This window comes from Bombus fervidus, chromosome 6 (assembly GCF_041682495.2).
Source record: "Bombus fervidus isolate BK054 chromosome 6, iyBomFerv1, whole genome shotgun sequence".
In the NCBI taxonomy this organism is placed as follows: Eukaryota; Metazoa; Arthropoda; class Insecta; order Hymenoptera; family Apidae; genus Bombus; species Bombus fervidus.
This window is the reverse complement of record NC_091522.1, coordinates 15,556,213-15,582,567: the sequence shown is the minus strand read 5'-3', so window position 1 is coordinate 15,582,567 and position 26,355 is coordinate 15,556,213. Positions and strand designations below refer to the sequence as shown.

Sequence of the window (26,355 nt, the reverse complement as noted above, 5' to 3'; positions counted from 1 at the left end):
CACTAATTCGTAGCGTTAATTCGTACAAAAGAGGCAACGAAGCAAACGCAGTGAACACGGAAACAGTAACACGCGTTAAATATTTGTTTGGCGCCAGATGGCTCAAAATACACTACCAGTCGTGTTTATTTAATCCAGACAAACATTCACCACGTACCTCGCCCTAAAAAATATATCAAATATATAACAGAGAGTGTTTCCAAAATTGTACAAACGTCGTAACTGTAAGCACTTGGACGAAGTACCTGTATCAGGTTCGCCGGGAAGTGGGAAAAAGGACACGCCTCGACGGAAATATTCGCCGCGTCCCAGTTTGACGACAGCGATAGTAATTTCGGTAAAATCGCGCCTGGGCTAAAGCGTAAAGTGTGAACTCCGTGGGAGAAGTAACTTTTTGGGGAAGTCGTTCCGCTCCACATAACAAGTCGCTGGTCGAGGTCAGTTCGGCTAACTAACGGAAAACTATCCGGGTGTCCTGTTTTCTCTGGATACCGGCATTCTATCTGCCCTGTTCGTGCGAGAAGCGGACAGGGCAAGGAAAAGACGAAGGATAAAAGAGGAAAGATGCTGTCTGAGAGAGAGAGAGAGAGAGAGAGAGAGAGAGAGAGAGAGAGAGAGAGAGAGAGAGAGAGAGAGGATAGCCTTCTACCGCGCGAACTTACTCGAAAACTTGCCACCGCTTGAAGCAGCACTCGTTCGCTCGCCTAGGTCCTCTCTCACAGCCATTTCCTACGTTAGTACGTAGAAGAGACTCGCTACGAGCCGGTGAAAGACGGTAGCCCGCGTTAAAGTTTATCTCCGTGCGAGCGGGAGTCTTAAAGTTCACTTTATTAAAGACCCCCGTGACTACTTGAACGTTGGTTGGCTGGGCCGAGCTGGCTGGGCTGGTTGGCTGCGTGGAAGGAAGGAAGGAAGGAAGGAAGGAAGGAAGGAAGGAGGATCACTTTCCTGCGGTTCCGCCGCGTCTTTCCCTGACGTATACGTTTCGCGCGAAATTAAAAGCTTGTAGAGTTTCACCGCCCATCCGTCTCGGGCTTTATTAATGGGGTCGATGCTGCCCTGTAAACAGACAATAAGCGCAGCCCGACGAGGAAGCGCGGCTTTCGGCGGAGTGGGATCTCCCTCGTCCGGAAATTTCTTCGAGAATTGAGAGTCGAGTTGCCTGAATCCTGTGCATCCGATGTTCTCTTCTTCTCCAAAGATTGTTGTTTCGCGAACCTGCAATTAGAAGATGAATCTCAAAGAATGTTCGTCGAGGTAGAGAAATAGAGTAGAGGAACGGGAAAATGTTTGTAATAGATGCCGTTTTAATTAGACGACATTAACGCAGTGGTTGCTAGGTGGTACGCTCATGGTACGCCGAACCGTTTTATCGTTCTAGTTTATCCACGCGTGAAACGGATATCCAGCGTTCGAATGGTTACAATGACAATGCACTGCGATATCGAGACTAATTGCAAATCGATACTATCGTTCTTGTCATTAAGCGATGCTATCTACAATTAATCGAGTTATCTCTATCATACGATATCTAGACACGTTTTACTCCAGACAAAGTATGACGTATCGTAGATACGTTTTATTTACACGTTACACGTGTAAACACGAATCGATCGTGATAAAAGACACCATCCATTAGAATGCGTATTATCCACAAAATATCCAGAAAACCGACGCAGTTCTCTCTCTTTTCGCCTGCGATTCTCTCAAAATCGAGCTAGGATCGGTTAGCGGTATCCTGAAGCAACGAAATTGAATTCCTCGCGGGGAAAGGTTCGCCGGCTCGAATTTCTCCTCGGGCGAAATAATTTCATTCGCGAGATCGTCGGATCGATTCGCGCGACTACCTTCACCGATGGAAAAACCGACACAGGGGTTACTGGCAGAAGGGAGGGGGTGGTTGAAAGGTGAATATCGCGAGCGGAGGGAGGACGCAGCAAAATTCGCCAAGAGTCGATAGGGAAAAATGCGGAGAGACAGAGAGAAAAAGTTAGAGATGGATAGATAGATAGAGCGAGCGAGCGAGAGAGAGAGCAGAGCGAGTAGCGGGAACAAATCGCAGAGGTGAGTGGCGGTTATCCATATTTCGAGTCGTTGGACCGTGCAGAGGGGTCGCTAGAGTTCATTACGGTAATCTGCCCTTCCTGAGTAACGCACCAATGAAAATGTATAATCGTATCTGGCGCTCCCGTGCACCGATCTCCAACGATATCCCAGGTATACGCACGCGGCCGTCTATGTAAGGTGTACATAGGTAACCCCATCAACCGATCCGAGATAATTATCGTTCCCGAGAAGCCTGCTGATCGCGTCTCGGTTCGTGCGTTCCGATAATCCGGATGCGTGTTACGGGACGTTGAGGATCATTCCGTCGCGAGGACTTAACTGTCGTAATTTTTGCAGTTAGTTATTGGTCGCTTTTTTTTTTAACGTTCCTCGTCGTATTTCAAACTGAGAGGATTGCGATCAGAGAGATTTGTACGCGTCTGTTACGGAATATGTCTTCTTCGTCGATGATATCTTACGGAATTTTTGAAGTATAAGTGTATATAAAATGTATATATATATTTATTTATTTATATTTATGACGTATTACGATTAGAAATTTTGTTTAAAGGTTGGATCGTTTATGTGGGAGCGTAAAGAAAATCCAAGTGCTAATGCACTTGAGTGAAATATCGATGTGTAGTTATAAATGGAACGAAGAACGCGATGAAAATAACTCGGTAGTTTCCACAGTGTTTGATACGTGCTATATTATGCCGTTTATACGTGAAATCTTATACGTGCTCGTAATGTTAGAGTGTGTCTAGAGCAAAAGAAATTACATTCGACGTAGGATAATTATGTGTAGCCTGTTATTATAAGGTAAACCGCCTGTATGTTGTATTTTAAGCAACTTCTTCGTATAATAAAGCAGACAGTTCTGTATTATCCCAACAATCGAAGAAACCAGGCTAGTTTAAATCGTTCTATAAGATAATGTTAAAGGTCGTCGATTTTACTTCAAAGGGAAGGAGCATTTTGCTCAACTATATGAGCCATTTCAAGTTGAATCGATCCAACAGAGTTCGACGTCGCGTAACGCGAAGCGATTGAAGAGGAAACGCAAGTTTTCACGGCAGTTTGGGAGCGCCTCTGGGAAAACACAGTGGCTGTGTAAACGTGCGTGTTTTCCAGCTGTTAGGAGCCCTTTTTATGTCGAACCAACGCAGACTTTAACATCTACAAACGGAATAAAACGGGGCAGCGATGTAACGCCGCTATTCGTGCCGCGTTCCACGCGTCTCGTTGTAAAATACAATCGGAGACGGATGAACGAACAAGATAAACGTCGTCGGACAAATCTACCGCAATAAGTTCGACGAGAATGTTTACATTTGAAGTAAAACGCATAATAAAAGAATACAAACATAAGCTTTGACGTTTCATGACTGGATATATTAAATATTAAATATAAGGCGAAGTGGCGATTGAAGGTAAATGATAACTTTCCGAAACTTTTGATGTTACGATATCGTTGTTACCGCAGAAAATGACACGCGCTCGTTGAACAATATTTGCTTGTATATAACATGTTCTAACTCGCTCGTGAGCATTAACGAACGTAAGAGAAACATTTTTGCGTGGGGAAGAGCGAAAGATAAAAGTAACAGCAATATTTGCAGCGATATCGCGCAATCGCGACAAATATAGCCTCGCAACGAGGAGAAAAAGAGCATTGACAACACATTATTCTAGCGTATTTCTATGTATCCTTTCTAGAAGAATCCCATGAGACATGCAATTTCTTCGGCGCGCCTCTCTGTAATTTGCATCGATCACGTGGATCTAAGCGTTAACGACACGTTGAAGAACACCGTGAGAGACGCACAAATGGTCACTATGCGCGTAATCCAAGAAAAATACTACGTGTACCGTGGCGTTCTCTCACAGAGAAACGTTTCTTTTCTAGCGAAAGAAAAAAAAGGAAAAAAAAAGAAAGAAAAAGAAACGGGAAAGGCGGAAAGAAAAACAGGCAGATAAGTTGGCTTTAACGCGAAACGTACGCGACCATCGGCGTTACTCGGTCGAACGCGCTCACCCGTTGCTGGTGTCATGGCGAAACTTAAATGGATATCCATAAAAGCGTGTACGCCTATGTGGAAGTCGCGGAAGTTGGTAGAAAAGGGTGGAAAACCGATGCTCGGCATTATATAGCGAAGGTGTAAAAATAGAGAGAGGGAAACGATATAAACCGGAAGCTCGTGGTCCCGACACGTCATGGCATGGTGAAGAATAATATGGCCGACGAGAGAAGAAATGAATTCCGCCCACAGACGGCTCGTACGCTTTCGAATGTCGCAACGTATAAACGTAAATGACGAAATTTACGCGACGAGTTTTGGCTTTATACGAAGGTCGTGAGTTTCTGCGCGAGGCAGTATTCGCGAAATCTCGGTACATAGGAGGGTTGTTAACGGTAAAAATGGCGGAGAAGAGGTACAGCGAGCTCGTTGGCAAACGGTGTCGTGTTCTAACCCCTCGTTACCGTATATAACGTTTGGCATTTAAGACAGAAAAATTCCATGCAATTTTCGCTAGACCGGCCGTGATCGTAATCCGGTCCGCTTCGGGCGAGATGTTCTCGCGGAATCGAAGATACAATGGGAATTAAAAAGAGATTCGAACAAACGGACGAGATGAAATCAACTATCCGTGAAATCCTGTCTCCGCGAAATGGAGCGGCAGAAATATGAAAAAATCTGCAGAGAAAAGAGCGAACCGCGAGGGTGAAACAGAGGATTCGTGTGTGGCCGTGGAGTATGTATGCGCGGGGAGACGGGGACAGGAATCAAACGACGCAAAGAGAGCGAAAGAGGTTACAAAAAAAAAAAAAAAAAAAAAGAATAGGGAGAGAGAGAGAGAGAGAGAAGGAGCAAGTGTGGGGGGAAGTAGCGAGGGGAAACGATTGCGGTCGTTCGAACGATAACACACGATCACGCGGAACGATTGCTTCTCCCTTTTCCATCGGCTACTTCTGGCCGGACTGCTAAAATTGCCGAACGAATTATTTTCCCGTGTAAATCGGCCGGGTCCCGGCATTCACAGCGAGAGATGCCACGATTATTTCGGCGAGTGCCGCCGCGGACGGTGTAACAATCGCTATTACCGCTTGCATATCGAGCAGCTGCCCATAAATATTTATCGGCGATTTTGCAACGGTCGGCTAATTATTTATACGCCGCTGCGGGATGATTAATTCATGGCGGAGGAAACGACGTCTCCCGGTTTCGCGCGACGTCCGAGGTCCTTTTCCCTCGGCGACTTACATAACTCAACGTAAGTGACAACACCGTACGCTTGCTTGTAAACCTTCGCTTCCGGTCTACCGAAACAAAAGCAACGAGCAAGATTTCGAGGGCGCACAAATCCGCTCCAGGCCATTCCGATACGAAAGTTTCGCGTTCACGGGAGCAAAAAATACCTTCGACTCGCGCTTCAAATTTCTGTCTCATTATCGAAATTACCGGGGCCGATAATATCTTTCAATGATCGGACTGGAGTCAATCTAAATTTCGCGGAATTTATGTGCGCCCGTAAGATGAACCCTAATTACACGGTAATACTTCTCGGGAGAGTTTATATAGAGTACAATGTAAGGTAGGTAAGAGCACATTGCCGGTTGGTTTATTTTTATGCGTGAAAATTGCTATATATTAAATGTATCGAAGAATATCATTAGGCGGGATTAAAGGGCCCTAGAAGTCGTATTCTTCAATATGTATAATTGTAGCCGATATTTAGGTAAATTCAGTGCCCATAATCACACGTTGGACGCCAACGTGAAACAGTCAACGATAATCACGTTCCTGTGACATACGAAACTAACGTTCGTTCGACGTCATAATCTCGACTCGACACTCCACTTAAGGGTGGTGGTAAACGAACCACTAAGAAACGTGTTTATCAATGTATACATCGATGCACTAACCAACAGTTAAGAAGGGTACAAATTCCAGGGTTAGATCGTTATACTTTCGCGGCACGTTCGTCAACAACGCGTCGTGCGAAAATTATCGTAAATAGACAGGAGGCTGTCAATATTCCGTGATTTTCTAATCGAAGCGCCGTATTTTACTTGGAACGGTATAATCCGAATTTCCTTCTCCGACTAGAACGCGTTTTAATTTATTCCGATGTCGTTCCCGGTACCGGATCACGAGTCAAAGAAATATCGGGACGGTTAATAGTTGGTGTACCAATCGGGACTCGAAGAAGGAAGAAGGACGACCCCTCCGCGAAAGTATGCTCGGTTTTAACGATCAAAGAGGACGTGGGTGTATATTAGCCGGCAGAAGAAACGACGAAAAAAAAAAAGACAGAAGAAGAAAAAGAAAGAGAGAGAGAGAGAGAGAGAGAGAAAGGAGCGAGGAACGGAAAAGAGCGAGAGAAGGGCAGGCAAATAACGTCGGACGCAAAAAAGCGAGAAGAAGTTCGCGCAGAATGATCTCTCGAGCAAGAGGAGCCCTAAAGGGAGAGCTCGAACCACCCATGGTGTCCGTTATTGGAGGACATTAAGTCATTATTGATTACCTCTCCGTACAGGCATCTATTGCGGTCTACCCATAGACTGCTTAAGGAGAAACGAAAAGAAGAAGAAAGGACAATAAGAAAAGAGCGAGTATTCGAAGATACACGTGCTCGTGGCACTCGGACCACGTACGACGACCGTATCGACCTGCCGATGGATATTGCAATAATTTGTTATTTTTCAGGACGAGCGTCATTCCCTTTCCATCATAAGTCACTCTCGAAACCGTTTCTGGCAATGTGTCATCCATAAGGAAAAAAATTTCTTCGCTTTACTTCTAAAATCGTTTCTCGCTTTTTTGGCCCGTGGTATTTCGTATGTTCGTGTCCACATGCTCCTTTTTGTCGGTTTCGTTTGTTTCGCAACGATCGGAGAAAATATTCGGTGCGTGGGAATTTGAACGTTCGCGACCGCGGCTTTCACGAAAATTGTTCTCGGTCGTTGTGTCGACCATGTGGCGTGTTCTCCATGGACGACGAGCCATCGAGAAAACAATTTAGCCGCGGTCCGAAGGAAAGAGTCGACCTAACTAAATTTTTAACGAATCGACCAACTTTTCCTTCGAATCCAATTAAAAAGTGGCAGCGGAAAAGCGAGAACGCGGGCGAACGAGAAAGATGTGGCCTCGTAACTTTTTCGAATGTTCGTTCCGCTTCGTCGCGTGCTCGTCGCTGTTGGCTCGGCCTAACGTTTAAACATTCGTTATACGGGCCAAAGAACCGGCCCGGATAATTCGACGTTCTAATTAGTAATGGCGAGATGCGTATATCGTTTCCGCGCTGAAGTTAATTACCGAAAGGAAATTCGGGCAAGGGCCATTTAACGTGTTACACCGTGAACCTTGCGCTGGGCATTACGTTACACGACTGGCCGGCCACGCTCGCTAACCGACCGCGTTTAACGATACACACCGTACGAGATACAATTGCTCGCAAAGCTCGTCCGTATCCGCGCGAGAACGCGTACACAGGATGTTCGATAAATTCGAGAGGAGGCCAGCCGTGATAATTCCTGATCGCGCCACCTCCATGGCTCTTGAGATTATCGATGGGAATTTCACCGACCAAGCTTTCGATCGCGTTATTTAGGAAATTGGCTTGCCAGGAAATCAAACAGGGTTAGAGAAAATATTCCAAAATTTACGATATACCGTCCTACGATCGATTTGCTGCATGTATTTATGTGTAGGCGTGGTTATACCCAAAGGTAATCAACGTAGACTAAGATTGGAAATTTGCAACGAATTGGAACCACGTAACGAGTATTTCAATATCATTTTTAAGCTTACGATGATTTGTATCGTACAAATTGATAGGTATTGTAAGGTACATATACATATATCGTAGGTTGATTAAAGTGTTTACATATGTAGGTCCTAGACAAACACGTTCTAGTTCTATGCATATTCATTGTATAGGAATTCACACGTACACGTACATATTTCATAGAGTTACCACCCGTATGGGCACACGTGTCTTTGTATTTATATACGTTGCATATGCATATACGTGCATTACATGTTTATCGAGGATAACCGGAAAATATTCGTGGAAAGTAGCCTGTTTATTTAACCACAGAGAATAGGTTCGTCCTACTCTTCTGGAATTTAGAATAAAAATTGAATTAATTCCAATCCCGTTTCCATGAACCCGCATAATATTATTAAACGTGAAATTCTATACAATAATATATCACGTGACCGAACCGAATTGTAGAGTTTAGACATAAACACAAACAATTTCATCCATTTATGATAACGCTATTATGTAGAAGCAAACGAAATTAATTTAATCGCACGTTAATTTAGACAAGTTCCGCGTCGAAATATTAATTAATAATGGGCGAATGACATAAATTATATGTTGATGATAATTGTTTATTACGATTATACGTTGCAACAACAGCCGAGTACAAATATAGATTAGCACCCGTTAGCTGGATCTTTCGTCCCTTTGATAAAATTTATCTTTCGTTAATCCATGTCATCCTATCTTTATTACTTTATCCCAGTTAAAATCAGCTCCGTCTAATCACCATGTACCGCGACCGAGCTTGTATATACGTGGATATAAACGGTGCGTATCTATTGCGTGAACGCAGACTACGAGGATACGCGTGAACGAAGCTAGTTGTCCCATGGAAGTGACATGCTCCGGCTAAAATCCTCATAAACCCGGCATTATCGAGTCACTGTCATAGCAGACTGCAACCAGGCTGTATTAATTGAAGCCTATCAATTCGAAACGTATTGCCTCTATCCACGAGCGGAATATCGCTCAGTTTTATAGTTCGATACATCATGGTTTCACATTAGACAATTACAATCAGCATACGTACACGTATATACAATACATACGTGTACTCTAAAAAGAGAGAATAGTATTCTCATGTGTGTGTATTTACGATTCTATCGTACATATATTCACGTACTATACATGCGCTATACATTCAAACGAATACATAATGGAGTTTCTATCTGGAATAAATGCGTAACGTTAATCCATACCGATCGATAGACCAATGACGTGCAGGGGCTACTGGTGTTGCAGCTCGAAAATATTTGATGGGTTTGATTGGGTTATACTGCGAACGGATCGGTTATTATTAGTTTACTACGGATCGTCGGATGGAAATGCAGTCTGAGAGAGAGTGTAATGTAATGTTGTAATTGAGGTCCAATCTGGAGCCATTGTTTGAGCTGATTAGCGGCGAACGTCCGCCACTATTTTCAGTGGAACCGCGAAATAGAATTTGCGCGGTGACAACCGTGATCATTTTCTTCACAAGGTAAACTGACGTTTCGCAAAAATATGTATCGATAGAAGTTTCGATAGACAGACGGTATTGGAAATAATTGAGAGGTCAGTAACTTTTCATCGCGCTTGACAAATGACAATTTCTAAGTTTCAGCGGCGCGTTATTTCGACGTATTTCCTAGAAAAGATATCTAAATATAAAAACGCTTTCGTGCTAAGGAGTTGTTCACCTTTTTTACCAACTGTCTGGAGCTTCGTTCGAGACAACGGTGTAGTTTTCGAGCAAGCGCAAATAAGACACCGTGTTAACATCGGACAAATTGGAACCACACTCGTTGCTGTTGGAAACTCTTGGCTAGTTCCTTCCGTCATGCATCGGCAGGATAAAAAGAGCTTTTAACCATTTAAGCAGAGCATTCGTGATCGATTCGCGAAATTCGAAAAGTGGATCGTTTTAGCAGGCGTAAATTCGTTAAACACGAACGATCGATATTACATCCGTTTTGTATTATTCCGGTTATTCGAGCTCGTACAAACTACTACTAGTCCATTGCAAGGAATTATTAAATTGTATAGCAGACGTTTGGGTCGTTGCCAAAATGGGTGCCGTCCATGTTCGCGTGGTCGACGCGGCAACAGCACGAAATCAGGATGAAAGGTTAAGGAGGGAAAACAACAATCAGAAATAATGGATGAATAACAAAAGAATCTTTCCGCGATATTAAAAGTGACTTAAAATTTATCAAAATTTTTACATTTTATCCTCTGATTTCCACGCTATTTTCTACGTTATCCTTCTTTTATCATTATTAACTTCTGGCATTGTCAATACTTTTCGATATTGAAAAATTGAAGTTGAATATCGTCGAAAATTTAGATTGTAGCGATGCAAACATCGATACTGGTAGATAAACGACGAGAATATTGACAATAATTTCAACTAATATTCAATTTTTAAATTCAATACGTCGACGAGCAGTTCGATATTATTTAAAGCTTCTTTATTTACTTTAGGAATTAAATATGTATTCTTGCTATCTATCTGTTTCAAATATTTCCAACTATACTTACAGCTATTGCAATTACATAAAATGGAAACAAAAGAAAGGTTATTAATCCGAAAGCAGGATTTTTCGTTCTCCCACATCGATTCTCACGTCAGTGCCCGGAGGATGCATTTTTCTCTGATGCTCTCGGTACTATTATTCCAGCTGTATAGGTGTATAGCTGGCGTGTATATCGGTCGGACGGCGGCGTTTGCCTGGATACGAGAGGCCAGGCCCGGTCCCTCCGGTTTCTCGAAGGGACCTGTAACCTCGAGGCTATTAGGGCGGTCCAAGTATTTGAACCTCACACCTCGATCTCGTGGCCGAGAGGCACCTGCTCTTTTGGGACTGGGCGGTCCGTAATTACCTACCCTATGTTTCGCCCACCGGTCCGTGCGTAGATGTAATCAAAACGAATGATTTGAAAACTCAATTACCCTCATTACGTCTATTAAAGTGTCTATCCTGTACGGTCCAGGATCGCCTCTCGATGCGGCATCGTCGTCATCGTCGTCGTCGTCTGCGTTCCGTCCCTTTCACGCGTTCTCCTACCTCACCGACTATACCGCTACCCTCTCCGCGTTTTCTGTCTCGCGCTCGCATGCTTTTTTTCTGGCCGCCTCGTGGCTCTTGCGAGTCAGCCGGCTGCTGCTGGCCCCGCGGTTTCCATTTCGTTAATTGACATCGTCGGACTTTTCGTCCTTTCGTCTTCGCTTTGATGTTTTCACTCTGTTCCGAGGGAGAACGCTGCCTCCGTTACGTGGCGAGATTTCATTACGAGCGTTACACGCGTACGGCAACGCAATCACGATGGCGGACCGTGGTTTCGATCCGAAACTGTTACAAAAATAGGTCTGCGAGTACTTTATAAAGTTATTTATTCTACTATTTTTATTCGTTTCGTCGTGTTACTATAATATTTCCCTGCTATCAAATCTATTTCACTTCGAATAAAGAAAATTCGCGGTGAAGCAAAAGCAGGTGACACCGAGTAGGTAGAAACAACTAATTTACACGGTTATATCGTGTGTAGTAAAGTAGTAAGATTTCCCCAAGAACAGGTGCAAATTATAGGCAGAGGAAAGACCGAGAGGGACGAAAAGACAGGGACAGGGAATTGGCTGGTTTTTAGGGGCTTGTTGGCAAGGAAAACAGAGGAAGGAGCTTGGCCAAGTTCGTTGCTGCGGCTACGAATAAGCCATCTATATGTTAAAACGGCCGATATCGGCATCCCTCTATTATCAGCAATAAGAAAACCGCTTTCACGTTGTCGTATTATGTTAATTCGTGCGTGTGATACTCGCGCGTTTCCGTATACGCAGGCTCGACCATGTGCCCGTGTCTTCATTGGAAATTAGCCTCGCCGAAACAAACTCGTTCGTATCTCTCTCCTTCTTATCCTCTCTCTGCTTCTCGCTGATCGTCCGCATTGGCCATCGTTCTCGGTTTCTTCCTCCCTCGTGCCTTTCACCGTGTTCCCGCGTTTCTTTCGCCGGCCGTGGCCTGTCTGTCGTGCAAAGCACCAGCGAGGTCCGTGTTACGCTCCTAAGGTCGGCGATATCTCTATTTGCGATTGCACGCGAGCCTCGTTCTCTTCTCAGGATCCTTCGCTCCGTTTCCCCTCCGCCATTTAGCCATCGCGTTTCCCCGTCTTCCTCCCGTGAAGTCTTGCAAGATTTTACCTCGAGGGGGACACAAAGGCCTTAGACCGTTCGGTTTGTTCGGCGAGTAAGAAACAGGAAATCGTAATTGCCAGTCGACCGGTTATTAGAGCAGGCGCGAACGCTAAAAGGTATTAAGATATCCCGAGCACCGTACTGGTCATTAGCATAGTCGTTGTCTAGGTCGGGTCACGAGCCCGTTCAAACTCTCTGTTGCACTTTGCTACTCGGTAATTAAATCTACAACGAGGTGAACGTCTTTCGGAACGGTTTCTTACGGCCGCTGCAGCCGCTCGTTAACGCGCCTTGAAATTTTCTCGCGAGTTTTGAGTTTTCGCGCCGGGACGTCTCTCGTCATCCGACGATTTCTCTTTCGTCGTCTTACGAAACGGTAATTAAACGAACGTGTCGCACCACCGCGACGCGGATAAATCTTTTGTCGCCAGGTATCTGTTGCTCTTGTTTCGATCTTATTATCAAGACGCGTGATAAAATGTCTGACTATTATGCACACGTAGAAAGTCTGTCCGGGGAGAAATATATCGTTCGTTTTTCACCTTAGAACCGTGTAATCCGAACGAACGAAAAGAACACGTAGATTAAGACTCTCGAGATTCCTGGAAATCAGTTCGTCAAGGAATAATCCACCACAGGTTAGCATTAAGCTGTTCCGTAATACGGTTAATGGTCGACTGCTCCGAAATTCGTGATGCTAGATGCTGTTCTATTTTTCCATCGATCGTGTGCAACACCTGCCGCTTAGACCGTTTCCAAATGATAGAGTACATATTTCTAGCTGGAAGTAGCAACGCGATGCAAAATCGCTCGAGCGAGAAATAAAAACGATCGCCATGGAATTACCGTCTTTCTATCGTCAAAATCTCATCGATGACAGATGCCTTTCATCCGAGGCACGTCGATCGCCTATTATCGCGTGACAATTTTTGCTCCAACAGGATCAGTAATGCAGCCGTTCTTCGGATAAAAGGAAACCAACCTATGTGGCAGGTGTTCGACGTACTGATATAATTACCTGGATCGAACACGCGAGCCGACGAACAGCTTCTCACGACGTCCAAGGTGATCCTAGTACCGAGAAGGAGACAAACGGCATCGTGACCGTAGCGTTCCAGGCGCAAGAAACAGGAAATGGTAATTGCTCGGTATACCTTATAATAGCTTGCGACGCTACATATCTATAGTTTCGCGAATCGTTTTCTTATTCGGTGATTATCCATGGAAAACGATGATCTCTGATTTCCGTTAATTAGTCTAATCGACTAGATTAACAATTTCCTTCGGCTCGATCCTTGGCGAAACTGTTGGTAATGATCGCCAGCGCAGAGGTTATGGATCGAGGAAGTTCGCGAAGCCTCGCTAAATATAACGCGATAACACATTGCTTCGGGTAAACTTCTTGGACGCGGGCTTAGTATTGCTTAAAACTTGGCAGTGGAAGTTGAAGGCTGGTTCCTATACTTTTCAATTACACCGGCTATAATCTTGTTAATGCTTCAGCCTGCGTGCGCTCGCCGGTATCGCGAACGGTATAACTTTTCGTTAAGACGCGCAAGCTTGAAGCGTTACATCGTTCGGGCGTACAGCTTCATAGTTGCGAATAGAAATATACACCGGAAGGTGGTAAGATCGTTCTCGTGGAGGGAATCGATCTCGTCGATCGGACAAAATACATAGCTCGAAGCTTGATATTCGTCGAAAATATTGATAATCGATGATTTCTCATTTATCGACGATCGAAACATCTTTTGTATATGTTTAAGTTTGTGGATTTTAAAGGAATATATCAAATAGAAAGATAAAAGAAATTGCAAGATCTACGTGACAGTTATGCATTCGGAGCAGCCATACGTTCGAATGACAATTTCTCATCGCGAAATCTTAAAGAAACGTTCGGTTGCATTTTTTAAATATACTTCCAAACGATTTGACTGACGAACAACAAGGAAATTAAGTAGTCAAGGGGGGCGGAAGATTACCTAATCGTGAAACGAAGCGCGCGGCGTCGTACATCGACCGTGAAAAGGCAGAGAGTCTGATTACAGCATTACGAGGCGTCTTCATAAACGCTCATTCTCGCTGCGAGATTGCGCGTTTTAATTAGTAGCTTTTCAGGCTGATAAAGCATCCGGGAAAGCCGGTCTTGATTTACGTCATGAACGTAACAGCTTTTAATCCATCTATAATTTAACGGTGACGCATTAGATGCGTTAGAGCGAGTCTTTATGTTCCCGACGTTGTTATGTCGTTAAAAAGCTGTTACGTAGCGGGAAGGCCGATTGGAATGCGCAAAACCTTTACTAATAGCAGTTGCGTGAAATCGCGACGATTTCCTATAATGCTTGATCAGCTTTCGACTTTTCAATGATTGATCGATTACAGTGATCACGAGTCTCGCCGATGGAATCGATCTCTACGCGTTTTCCATCCTCCTACCGCACGGTAATTCCATCGAGTTGCATCGGAAGCTTATAAATTCTCATTACCTGTTTGCTATCCGCGATAAAAGAGAAACGGCCACGAGGATCGTTGCCGTTGGTCCTGCGTTCTCGGTGCCTCTACGCTCGACAAACCTCGCATTATATCGCAATCATCTAGTGCGCGGTTACGTAGATTGTTTCGTAAATGAATCACTTGCCGCAACAAAATATCGCGAGAGGAGAGGCAATCGAAAATATAAGATGAAAAAGTGTAACGTCTGGATCGATAGATGGATGCCTCGAGACGGTGCACGAGGTCTTTTACTCGATTCCTTACTTTTCGCTGAACGAGATTGAAAGTATCCAAGGTTCGAGAGATTCGATCGTTTACGATCGCGAGAAATCTGAAAAATCGTCTCGACGGTGCGGAACAGATCGAACCGTGGTCCACGAGGTCGTGGAAGAATCGTAGCGAACGTTCGATACGAAACGTTCGTCCTTAAAAAAATAGAATACCGGTCCGCATTGCAACTTGGCATTTCACCAACAGACCCGATACCGCGAAAAGCTCTGGCCGAGCGTGCCTTGTAAAAAGTCCAAAACCGCTACCCATCCTGACGCGCCATTATAGAAAATGCTGTGCGCGTTTATTTCTGGAAAACGTTCGTCTGAAAACATCTACTCGGTTATTCATACGTACTTCGCGTCTTTGTACGTACTCGTCTCTCCTTTTTCTTTTGTTTCCACCTTCTCTGCACCTCTCTTCTTCTTCTTCTTCTTCTTCTCTGGCTACCTTTCTATCCTCTAACTTTGTCTTCGTCCCTCTTCTTTTTTATCACGCTATAAAATTGCGATTCCGGGTCGCGGGGACCGATAAAACCCGCGTGAGATACTATTTAGTTTTTATTGTTCTCGTAAAAAGCATATGTGCGCGCAGGTGCGCGTTCGCCTACGTACCAACCGGAAATCCGGAATATATAGAACAACTATCCCGGGCGGGAGCGTAACTTCCGAAATTACTTCGAAAAGTCGCGTATGCCGAGTTCGTTGTAGCTTTTGGCGTCGAGCGAAACGCGCATACGCCTATTGTTTGTACGCAACGAAGTTGTTACGAAGAATTATCGAGCAAACGGATTTTTCCAGATGAAATTATTCCAGATAGCCGAGTACCTTTCGCCGACCCAGTTTTTCATTTATAGATAAAAACACGTCCAGCCGAAATATACGATCTGTGTACTTTTTATTTTTAAACGACGACTAGATTATAGTTATACGAGTTTACATTCAAATTTATCTACAACTTTCGATAGAAATTTGAATTCAGATTCTCTACAAATCCATCGTGTTTGTCTTGTCGAAGAAGTCGGCCACAGTGCAATACCGTGCATGGCCTCTTATTTACCTGCGTTTGTCTCTAACGATCGTGCCATCGACCAGTCGTCACGTTTCAGCACGGACGTTTCAGTTGTTTAGTACGGCAATCCGTCTGCCTACCTGTCGAACCGCGAAAATTTGTATCGAAACTAGTACAATATATTTGATCCGATTGCTATGTAAAGGCCCTGTTACCATCATATATCGTTAAATTTACAAAATTGTTGATGTCGCATAAATATTGCCGAATGAAATAAATTTTTCACCCAATGCGTTCTACGTACACGTAGAACGACAAATGCCCCTGCGATGTCGTCGTTGTAACGCTGGAATTTATTTAACAAAGTTACGATGCTCGTAGTTGGCGGATACACCGAATATATTGTCACCTATCGCAAACATTAGGAACAAGACAGACCGTTGAGTTTAATGAGCAAAATGCATACATAATTATCCGATGAGAATGATGATGTGTAAGTAATAAGAATATATTTCGTTACTACGTAATTATCAAACTTACAGAAAGATTAATCGGAGGTTTTAGTTAACAGAATGGATCTCCAAATCCTATAATTTATTGAACGATCGAAAATGTAGTAGAACATTTGTGAAAGTTGATTTTCAGTTAGTCGACACTTTCAATAGGACCGATAAATTCGCAGTACGATAGAACGGATGTAATACCGTTGATCACGAAGTTTGCACGATAAAATCGAAAATTTTTTAATGCGATTTCTAACTAGTTCCAACTAATTCCAGTCCCTGGGATATTTCGTTGGAATATATGGGAAAAAAGAGGAACGACCAAAGACGGTTAAAGAGGTTTCCTACTTGGGTGAAATGGTTTTTTTGTAGCCCAATTTTCGTACAGTGTTCTCAACCGCGAGCGCGCTGTTTTCATTTTATTTCATCGCAATCGAGATATTTAAATTCGCTACATCGATCGCCCATGTGATTGGGAGCGAGAACGAACTTTCTTCGTGTGAGTGCGATTGAAATCTCTTCCTCTATCTCTCTAAAAAAAAGAAAAAAAAAAAAAGAAATACGAGTCTCGTGCAATAGATGAATCGTGTAACAGCTAATTATCCGTTAAAAACTGAAAAATTCAATTGTACGGGCAATTTCAGCGAAAGAATTCATGGAACGAATTTTCGTAAAAAATAGAAAGTGCAACTGAGAGGCGAAGCAGTAACCCATAACAACAACAATATCTTATTGTTAATAACGTCAATTTAAATTAATAATTTCACATGGTAATGGTATCGCACAGACTATTTTATTTTTTTATATACCCGTGTCTTTCTCCCATACTTTCTCATATATTTGTGAAAGCTATTTGGACATCTCTAATTAGTATAATTAACAAACTGAACGAACGAACGTTAATTTTACCGAATTTTTCCATCGCACATTAACCATAGAAATAACGATATTTTTAATAAACAAATTTTCTCTGTTTGCAACCTCCTATGATAAACAGCTTATTTTTTAGACAGATTTTTCGTAAGACATCTTCGAGGGAATATCGAAAACAATAATTTTGAAACAAAGTTTCTTATTTTCTTTCGTATACGATTACATCGATAGAAAGCGCGCATTACAACTGAAAGCTCTAGCTGAAACGTGCGCGCGTTAATGTCACGACAAGCTGAATTTAATGCGGTGCTATAATGTAACGTGTTGCAGGTGTTAAGAGCATTTTAAAGCATATAACCGGATCGGGGCAGAAATGAACGACTTACGACGTTTTATATAATATTTTGTGATTTTATTGCGGCCAATCCGGTACAAGCTAGCGTCATTGAATAGCGACAAGAATTCTCATTTACCCTCTTTTCCACCTATTAGACCTTTTTAGATTAGACCTTCGTTATCGATAATCGTTTCACATGCAAACTTCTCCTTTGTGTTGCGACGCGTTTCACCACCTGTTCCATTCGATGCTCTTATCTCACGAAATTACCTCTTCCCTTCATCTTTCAGTTTAAGGCTCTTAAAAGGGAAATAGAAAAAGAAAGAAGAGAAAGACGGCGCATCGCATCATATAAATAAGCGTCGTTAAATAAACGACACCGTGAAGCATGTACACGACCGATGAGAGATCACGATACCGGGAAAGATAAATTCGTCCCTACGCGGATCCTATTCTTTTCGAAATGGCTACCGACCCCGCCGTTCGTCCCGCCGTAATTCAATTCTTAAGGGTATCAAACACACAACCCTTTCATTAGACAGAGCCCTTCATCAGTGTAAGAGTCGTCGGCCGGGACGGCCGGTCACGGGACAGACAACGAAGTTAACATTGCAGAAGTACTCAAAGCGAAAATTTTGACGATCGATATGGACAGACACCTTCGTCGCTCTCGGGAAACCACGTTTGACGTCTTTCCTTGTGAACGCGAGAAATAATTGCCAGGATGATGGAGTTTCTTTTACGTGAGCGACGAGACGAGTATGGATTTAATTCGTAGTATTTTTGTGCCATTTGCCCAAGCCAATTCTACGTTTATCGTTTGAAATTATAGAATGCGGGATAAAAATTATTTCATTCGCCTCGCAATGGATATTTCAATTCGTGTATAAATAAAGCTCTATCTGTCGATGAATCTGCTATGAAAAATTGACAACAAACTTTTTAAACCGGCCACTACGATTTTAAAGAATTTAAGGTACGGACATCCCCAAATGAACGATCTGAATTTTTATTTTAATCAAACATTTAACCGGCTGAAACAGCGACAGCAAATTTTTATTAGATTATGTTAATCTAATATTTTCATGCTACGAACAGAAACGGTATTTCGTGCCACAATCGCGCGAAACACGCGCGCCCGCGAGGAAACGGGAAAGAGAGGAAAAACTTTTTAATTAGTTTATTTTGTTCGTGGACGATCGAGAAAGGAAAACCGCTCCTCCATATTCATAGTAGCCGCGCTCATCGAGAAACTATTTTGTTTCCGGGATTTCGTTTCACGTACGAAGAGGCACGTCAGAAATGTATTCCGCGGACGGTGCCTCTCGAATTTCTCGAATTGTCAAACTTTTACGACCGCGATTCCACTTTGCTCGTCCAACCGCTGCCAGCGTGTTCGTTTTATCTCGCAAATTTAGGTCGCCGCGTCCTAGGTACACGGTTAAAAAGCTCGCGATTATCATACGAATGCGTTCAATAATATGTAAATGAATCGTTTTTCGTGTTTCCTGTATCCACCTCGGACGGACGTGTCGCGAGCGAAAGGACGGCAACATCACCGATGATGGAAAACTCCCGCGCAGCAAGACGAGTACTTCGTTTCATACACATATTTACACATTGCACGTAGATATATCGTTGCTTCTTTACCGTACACTATATCGCGATAATGAAGGAAGGAACATCGTCGCGTTTAATCACCATCGAACAGGTTAAAATATGAATGTTGTTAACTGGAGGGTTTATCTTTTCCAAGCAAATTACTTGTTCGACAATTTGTGGAAGCGTTAGAAAGCGCTCGAAGCGGTCAAGACAAGCGAAACACGTTGTAAAGTAAATTCGAGGAGCAAAAAAATAATCGCGCGTTAGTTGAAACGCAAGTTACCTCGTTAACAAACTTACAAAGTCCGGGGGGAATCGTTAAGAAGTTAGAGTACGACCTATCGGCCGAAGAATTAACGAGATGATACTTATCGTTACGGTTTTATCAACAAGAATACGGCGGCCGAGTCTAGGATACAGAGAGAAGGGAATTAGCTATGAAAGGAAGCGCGTTCGTATTCCCAGTGCGCGATGATCGAGCACCCGCGTCCATTATTGACGAAAAAATTTCGCTCGTCGAACAAATACGACGACGAGGCAACGCGAATGCGTTCAACGCGATTTAAACGATACTCACACACGATAAACCATCTCCGGTCGTGATATACATTCGATCATATAAACTTTTTTTATTTCTCCGTAAAGTTTAATCTCGGTCTTTTACGAGGCACTGTCATTCCACGAGCGACATATTTCATCAGCGTTGCGTTATACCGGGCGATTTTCTCCCTTAACTGCGACCGCTCGTGGCTCATAAGCCAACGCCGGAATATCCGATAAACGTGTACGACTTAATTAATGCTTTGTCACTCCGGTGTCTTACCACGCATCGCGTACCACCGCCACCATTACCAACATCGCACCACCATCGCCCAGCGCAACCACTACCACCTATTTACCACCACTATCGGCGTCCCGGTGGTGTTACACGTTAAACGGACCTACGCACGCACGTGTACGCTTCTCAACTTCCTGTACGCTCCGAAGGATTCACGCGTTATGCCCTAAATCACCGTATTAACGCGTATACACGCAATACCGCGGCGCGAGTCGCACGCATGAAAATGTTGGATTCCGTGACCGTGTTGGTACACGCGTGCACGTCTCCTCTGTTTCTTCGCTATAGGCCATTTACGAAGAGACCTGCCGGAGAACATCGGTCTAATAAAAATCGAACGATTTAACCGCCAGCACGATGAATATTGTGACGACATGAAACGAGCTACAAGGTCTCGCGATGCGTTTCCAGGATCGATAAATTTTGCGAAACGTCCTATGGCCGAGACCTCGTCGCCCTCCGCGTCGACCTTCGATTCTCGAACGGTTCCGTGCGACGTTTTACGCAACGGTGCAAGGCGACATCCTTGTTTCACGCATGCTTTATCGCAGCCGCGTTACGCGAACCAGCCATCGTTTTATGGGCGTCGTGGTTTTTAGAGTCGCTGCGAGCAAATTGACCTCGTTCCGCAGGCTCGAGCTTCAGTCGGTCCATCACTCTTTGCGTTTACGATGGATCCGGCGTTGCAAGCTACTTTGCGTTACATCGTGACTGTCGTAAGGAAAAAGGCACGCGAATAGGAGTGGTTTTTACGTCAGCAACAGAGGGACTTTAGGGCTTTTCATAATTGCAGGATTTAATGCTCGAAGTGACTTTTGCAACCCGAATACAGCGTTTAGCGAAAATTATTAGCGAAGGACTGTACTTGCTGAAGATCGCGTTGACGCGTTTATAGTAAATTATTTAAGCAGCCGATTAACGCGCAGCTCTACCGTAACGAATCGGAACGGTGAAGAAAAGAGAAAAAAGTCGAGCACCGGAGATCTCGAATTTCAAGGCAGCGTGCACGCGCGAAACGGTAATTTATGTTTATGAATATGGATGATGCTGTAATTAAAGGTGTGCAGGTAGAGAGACGGTCCGAAGAGATACGAGAATTTCGGGAAACAATATCGAACAATATCGTATCGCGTGCAATTTCGTGCCGGTTTCGCGAAATGTCGCCACGTATCGGCGACCGTGGATAAACGACGACAAAGAGAACGTGTATTAATTAACGTATGTCAATTAACGACGGGAAGACCCGTCGTGCCTTTGTATTCTCATTTGCCTGATTGGCTATTTCCTTTCTGACTCCTCTCGCTCCTTGTCTGCCACTCGACGCCCAACACGCCGATCCCCGGCGTCGTGTGAACTCATTTCGTAAAGAGTTCTCGTGTACACGCGTCTGGTCATGTACGCGACCGGCTCCGATAATAAGTTGCACGGGAATAATTGTTTGAATCCCCGCGCTCGCCGCGATTCATCGTACCCTGGCGAATAGAATTAATTTTGTAAGGGTGAGCTATGTGTGTCTGCGCGATAGGTATTAACCGTACAAAGGCCGCGGCGCGTATTGTCGCGGTTTCAATGGTCCGCTAATCCCCGTGACGATAAAAAGGATTCCGCCTTTCGCGGTTTGTCAAGGAAAATCGTAACTCGTTATTAAGCGTTTCGCTTGTTAAACAAATCAAAATGGTTTTATAATCGATGAGATTGGTTTTGCGCGAAATTTTTCCATCCGACTATCCATTTCCGATGATGCACCGCGAATCGTACGCGTTACATGTTTTCACAGTTCCGAACCGTTTCGTTTTTTCACCGAACCGGTATATTAAAAAAAAGTGTCACGAAACTGACAAATTTATGCGTGACACGATCGAAGCGTCCGGCGTTTATGCTAATTCGTGCGACACCAGGGTGCGCGCGTAGCTGCAGTGAAAAACACGCTTAATTCACGGAAAGCCGAGACGTTAGGAAGATGAATTATCGTGTGTATAGGTAGGTACGGTGGCCGGCAGCGTAATTCATCGCGCGATGGCGGCAAGAAAGGGAATTAGCGCTAGAGAAATCGAAATTCGTTCCTTAACGTTGGTAATCACGCGATGCAATCGGCGTGCTCGCGAACGGCCCTCGCCGCTCTCGCCTCTCGCCCCGATGAAATAACGTTGTTCCTTTGTAAGAAAAACCGATGAAGCTATACGTACCTGGCCAATGTATCATTTCGAATGTAAGTACTTCAAAGGCGTATTATTATTTCCATGTGCCGTGACGTGAAAAGGGAAACGTGACACGCCGCAATATTCGAGTCGGAGCTGACGATACTCTGTGCGCGCACCAGCGCAGCGTTGTTGCTGCCTTCGACATTCTGAAGGCGGATGGACGTGCAAATCACGCGATCGCCGGCTACCTTCGACTCACAGATGCCGGCGCGTTGGGTGGCGGCGGTAATTGCATGTAATTTTTGCTATAGATTAAGAATCGAGGTGAGCGCTTTTTTTCGATCGCAAAAATTAACCGTTCAACGTAACACGAAACGTTCGGTAAAGCGCCAGCGGGCTTTCCGGCCCGACTTTTACCGCTTCGTCCTGTCTCATCGACGCGATCGATTTCATTGTTTCGTTGGTCGCGTTTCGCCGATCGATTAAGAAACAAAAGAACGAAATATAAATCGTTCGAACCGGCGACAAACTCTCGCAACCATCTCTCGCATTGGCGCACCTAATTTCATACCGACGAATAAATGGACGAGTAACGATGGCAAATAAGAGCCTATTAGGCGCACTGTTCTGCATAATCACGTAATTAATATTTCAATCCCGTAGTAGGCAGTCGGCTGACGCGTAGACCGAAGGAAATCGATGTCGAGCATCGATCGAGAGATCGTACGAGACATACGGCCGACGGCGTGCTTGCGGCCGAAAAGGTTCGCGGAATCGCAAAATTTCGAAGGCGTGTTTAGAGTCCATCAGGCGCGACGGCGCTCGCTCATTCAGCACGTAGGGACCATAGCTGGGCCTCTCATTTGCCGGTGGATTGTGTCGGTACGTTAATGCATCGTTTGCACGCCACCGTCGAGGGAGGTTTACCGGTGCGAACGAGACATTCTGCACACGCTCGAACGCGCGCCGAATCTACCTCCGCCATGGAATTCGTCTTTTTCAGATTTCAAACAAATTTTTATTACACTCGCCGAGGTTATTCCGCGAGTTATTAAATATCTTGGAGAATATATTTACGATTACCATCGGAATCCGTATCTGTACGGAATTATATTTTCCATTAATTCTTGACAAGCTTTACTCGTAATACTGGATGGATGCTCTTCGAGGGTGCGCCGCGTCAATTTTTAAACAAATCGCGAAAATATTCCTCGCCACAGTGTCCGCTGGATACAGTTTTTCTGGCAAAATGGGCGATCGTAGATGCACAGGTTAAAATTTACGTTCCGTGCTCGACACGAAGATTTTATTATCGCGCTCGACTATTCATCACATTCCAGTTTCAGAAACAAGTAACCGAAAGGCTAATTCCACGAACTGAATATAAAATGTCCCAATGGTGTCCTCATTAGCGTTTCATGATATTGCACCGTTTTTAAGATTTATGATATCAATGCGGGTGGTGGATACACCGGTGTACCGAGGTAATTTTTTAAATCCGTCTCGGCGGTCGGTGCGCCGTGTACACGGGCGCGCCACGGATACGATGTAAATATTTAAATAATCCGTCCGGACAGATAATTAATGTGCCGTTAATAAAGTGCGCGCGACATTACGGGGAATGTGGGTCAATTAAACCGAAACGGTCGATTAGAAACGCAGCCATGTCGGTGCTCCTTCACTAACCGTATGCAAAACGCTCTAATAGGTAATCATTTGCATTTTAAATTCTGTTACTGCCGCGCTGCTTTCACTCTCCAATTAATAGCAACGTCCGTAACGTACGGATCCTTGACAGGCTTCGGGATATAGTGTACGATTGCCTCCAAAATATTTTTACATAGAATATCACGATTACGCGTATATATTATTGAAGGAAGAAGGAAGAATTTCTATCGATTCCTATTTAATTAGGGGAAACAGGTAGTTGGGAAATTTGTAATCGTCGTTCGAAGTCCATCGAAATTAAATGGCTCCATTAGCAAAACCAACGCGACCCGAAACAACACAGGACCATCGTTATCAAGCGAATCGGTAAAACAATCATCGCGATTAATTCCTTTCCCATTGGTGGGTGCCGGTTGGCTTGGTCGGAACGATCCATTAGACGAAACCGCAGTCGTCGCGCTCACTCCTCTGTCCACGTGCCGCCTCCACGTAAACACGTTTCTCGATTTGATGGCTTCCTGTCCTCGGATTTGGGAGCTCGCGTGTCCCTCGGGAGCGTCGTCTTCGTCGTGTAGAGTAAAACACGACGGCGCGCGTGTTCCACGACCTTTATGGCGACCGCGTGGAAATCAAGCTTGAATCAATGACAGATGTAGGGAAGGAGAGAAAGAGAGTGAGAGAGAGAAGGAGAGAGAGTTGGGTGGCGATCGGTAAAGCGAAAGGGCGACGGATTAATCTGGTTATGGCATGCAACTGGGAGTGCGTGAAAGCTCGCGCTACTTAGATGGACGAAGTGTGTCGTCCTGGTGGCAGGATTACCCATGTACACGCGTCGTTATAAATACAGGTCTATTGTAAATATAAATCTATCCGACCATCGGTCCTGTCACGCGCAACTTCGCCCGTTAGGCCGTCCGCATGGCCAGGCCACGGCTATTTCACTTAGCTATTCCTCGTATTTCCTTCCTACCTTTCGCCTCCTTTCGTCCTTTTCAACCTCTTGCTCCTCGACGTAATCCTTGTTGCGTCGATGTTATTTCAAGATATAATGGACAGACGAGAGCGACAGGTGAGCAGCGGCTTTCGGAAGTGAATAGAGTTTTTAGATCAGATTAAATTGTACCGGCGTTTTGTGTTTGAGAATTGTTATCGTACTGAGAAAATTCGCGTGTTTTAATAAAGAATACGCGTTTGTAAATATCGGGAAAATAATGACGCTAGTGTTAGTACTCGTTTATTCGAAAGATATCTATCAACGAGCTGTTGTAATTTTATCGATAAGGATTTATAATATTTAAAAGACATGGTCCTGTATTTTGACGCATCGTACGTATCGGGTACTCGTGTTTATTTTTCATGCGATCGATTATGGGAATTTTTACGCGGTCTTTTTTTAAACCGACCTTAAGGTGGAATTTAATCAGCTCGAATGGCTGTGGTACTCGAAGAGGCAGGAGTGAGGGAAAAGGGAATCCTTCGGCACGGACCAGCGCAGTTAGCCAAAGAAAGATAATTCTGTTAACCGAGCTAAGATGGCGTTCGTACGAAGGCGAAACGTTTCGAAGCCTGGAGGAAAATATGCCACAAAGGTGCCACAAAGATGCCACGAAGCCGCGGTTTCGCCACTGCGAGCGTACAGGGATCGCTCGGATATTTTTGGTCCTGGAATTCCTGCATACAAGAAAGCCTGCGTCAGTCGCACGCAGAAGGAGTGCTCTCTCGAACAGAGATGAACCGAGAGAATGGCCAATGTAAAAAGAAAGGTAACGAACCAACGAAAGAAAGAAAGAAAGTACAGTAGAGATGTACTAACAAAGAGAATTATTGGCCGTGCCGTTAATACGAACGTTGTCGGTCATCGTTTCGTCGTCCAACGTCCGTCCACCGTCTCCTCAGGCCCAGGACAACGGTTTATACTTGCAAATTAAACGAAACGAAACAATCGACCGACCAACCCCTCGATGTCCTCAAGAATTTTACTCTCTCTCTTTCCTTTTTGTTTTTTTTTTTTTTTTTTATACACAACGGCATTCCCACGTGATGAAACGTACATAATACCGCATCGTCGAGTTTCTACCAAGCAGAAACGTGATTAAGCTACAAGCAGCAAGAGTAAAAGGTTATATTGAGAGATCAAATCACCGTCAGCTGGATGGAATAAAAGAAAAGTAATTAGCATTGGTCGCGAGGGAGCACAGGTTCGTTCGATCCTGTTTGTGTCGTGTAGCCTGTGTGTGTCCAGGCCGCTAATACCACGAGGTGGGGTCCACGATCGCGATTACCCGAACTTTAAGTCCTCAGCAGGAGAACCGAGCAGTTGGTTTGCGCGGGAACATGTTCGCGACCCACCACACATTATATATATATATATATATATATATATTCTTTTTTCTTTTTTCTCTTCTACCCTCTCCCCGTGTCTGCCTCCTTCTCTTTGGTTTTTCGTTTTTCTCTTATTTTTATCGTTGGCTGCGCGTACGGGATTCCTGGGTACACGGTATAAAGGAGGTGTGACGTCGGACGCACCACGAAAATTTATCAGCCGATTCAATGCCGCGGCGTTA

The 26,355-nt window shown here is 44.3% G+C and overlaps 1 long non-coding RNA gene across 1 annotated transcript in view; it reads right to left on the bottom strand.

Moving 5' to 3' along the window:
- Positions 1 to 605: 605 nt before the first annotated feature.
- LOC139988311 (uncharacterized) overlaps positions 606 to 26,355 on the bottom strand; it is a 301,238-nt gene continuing 275,488 nt past the window's right edge. The window contains exon 5 of the long non-coding RNA XR_011800067.1: positions 606 to 1,218. This is a non-coding gene — a long non-coding RNA (uncharacterized lncRNA). The remainder of the gene's footprint in view (positions 1,219 to 26,355) is intronic.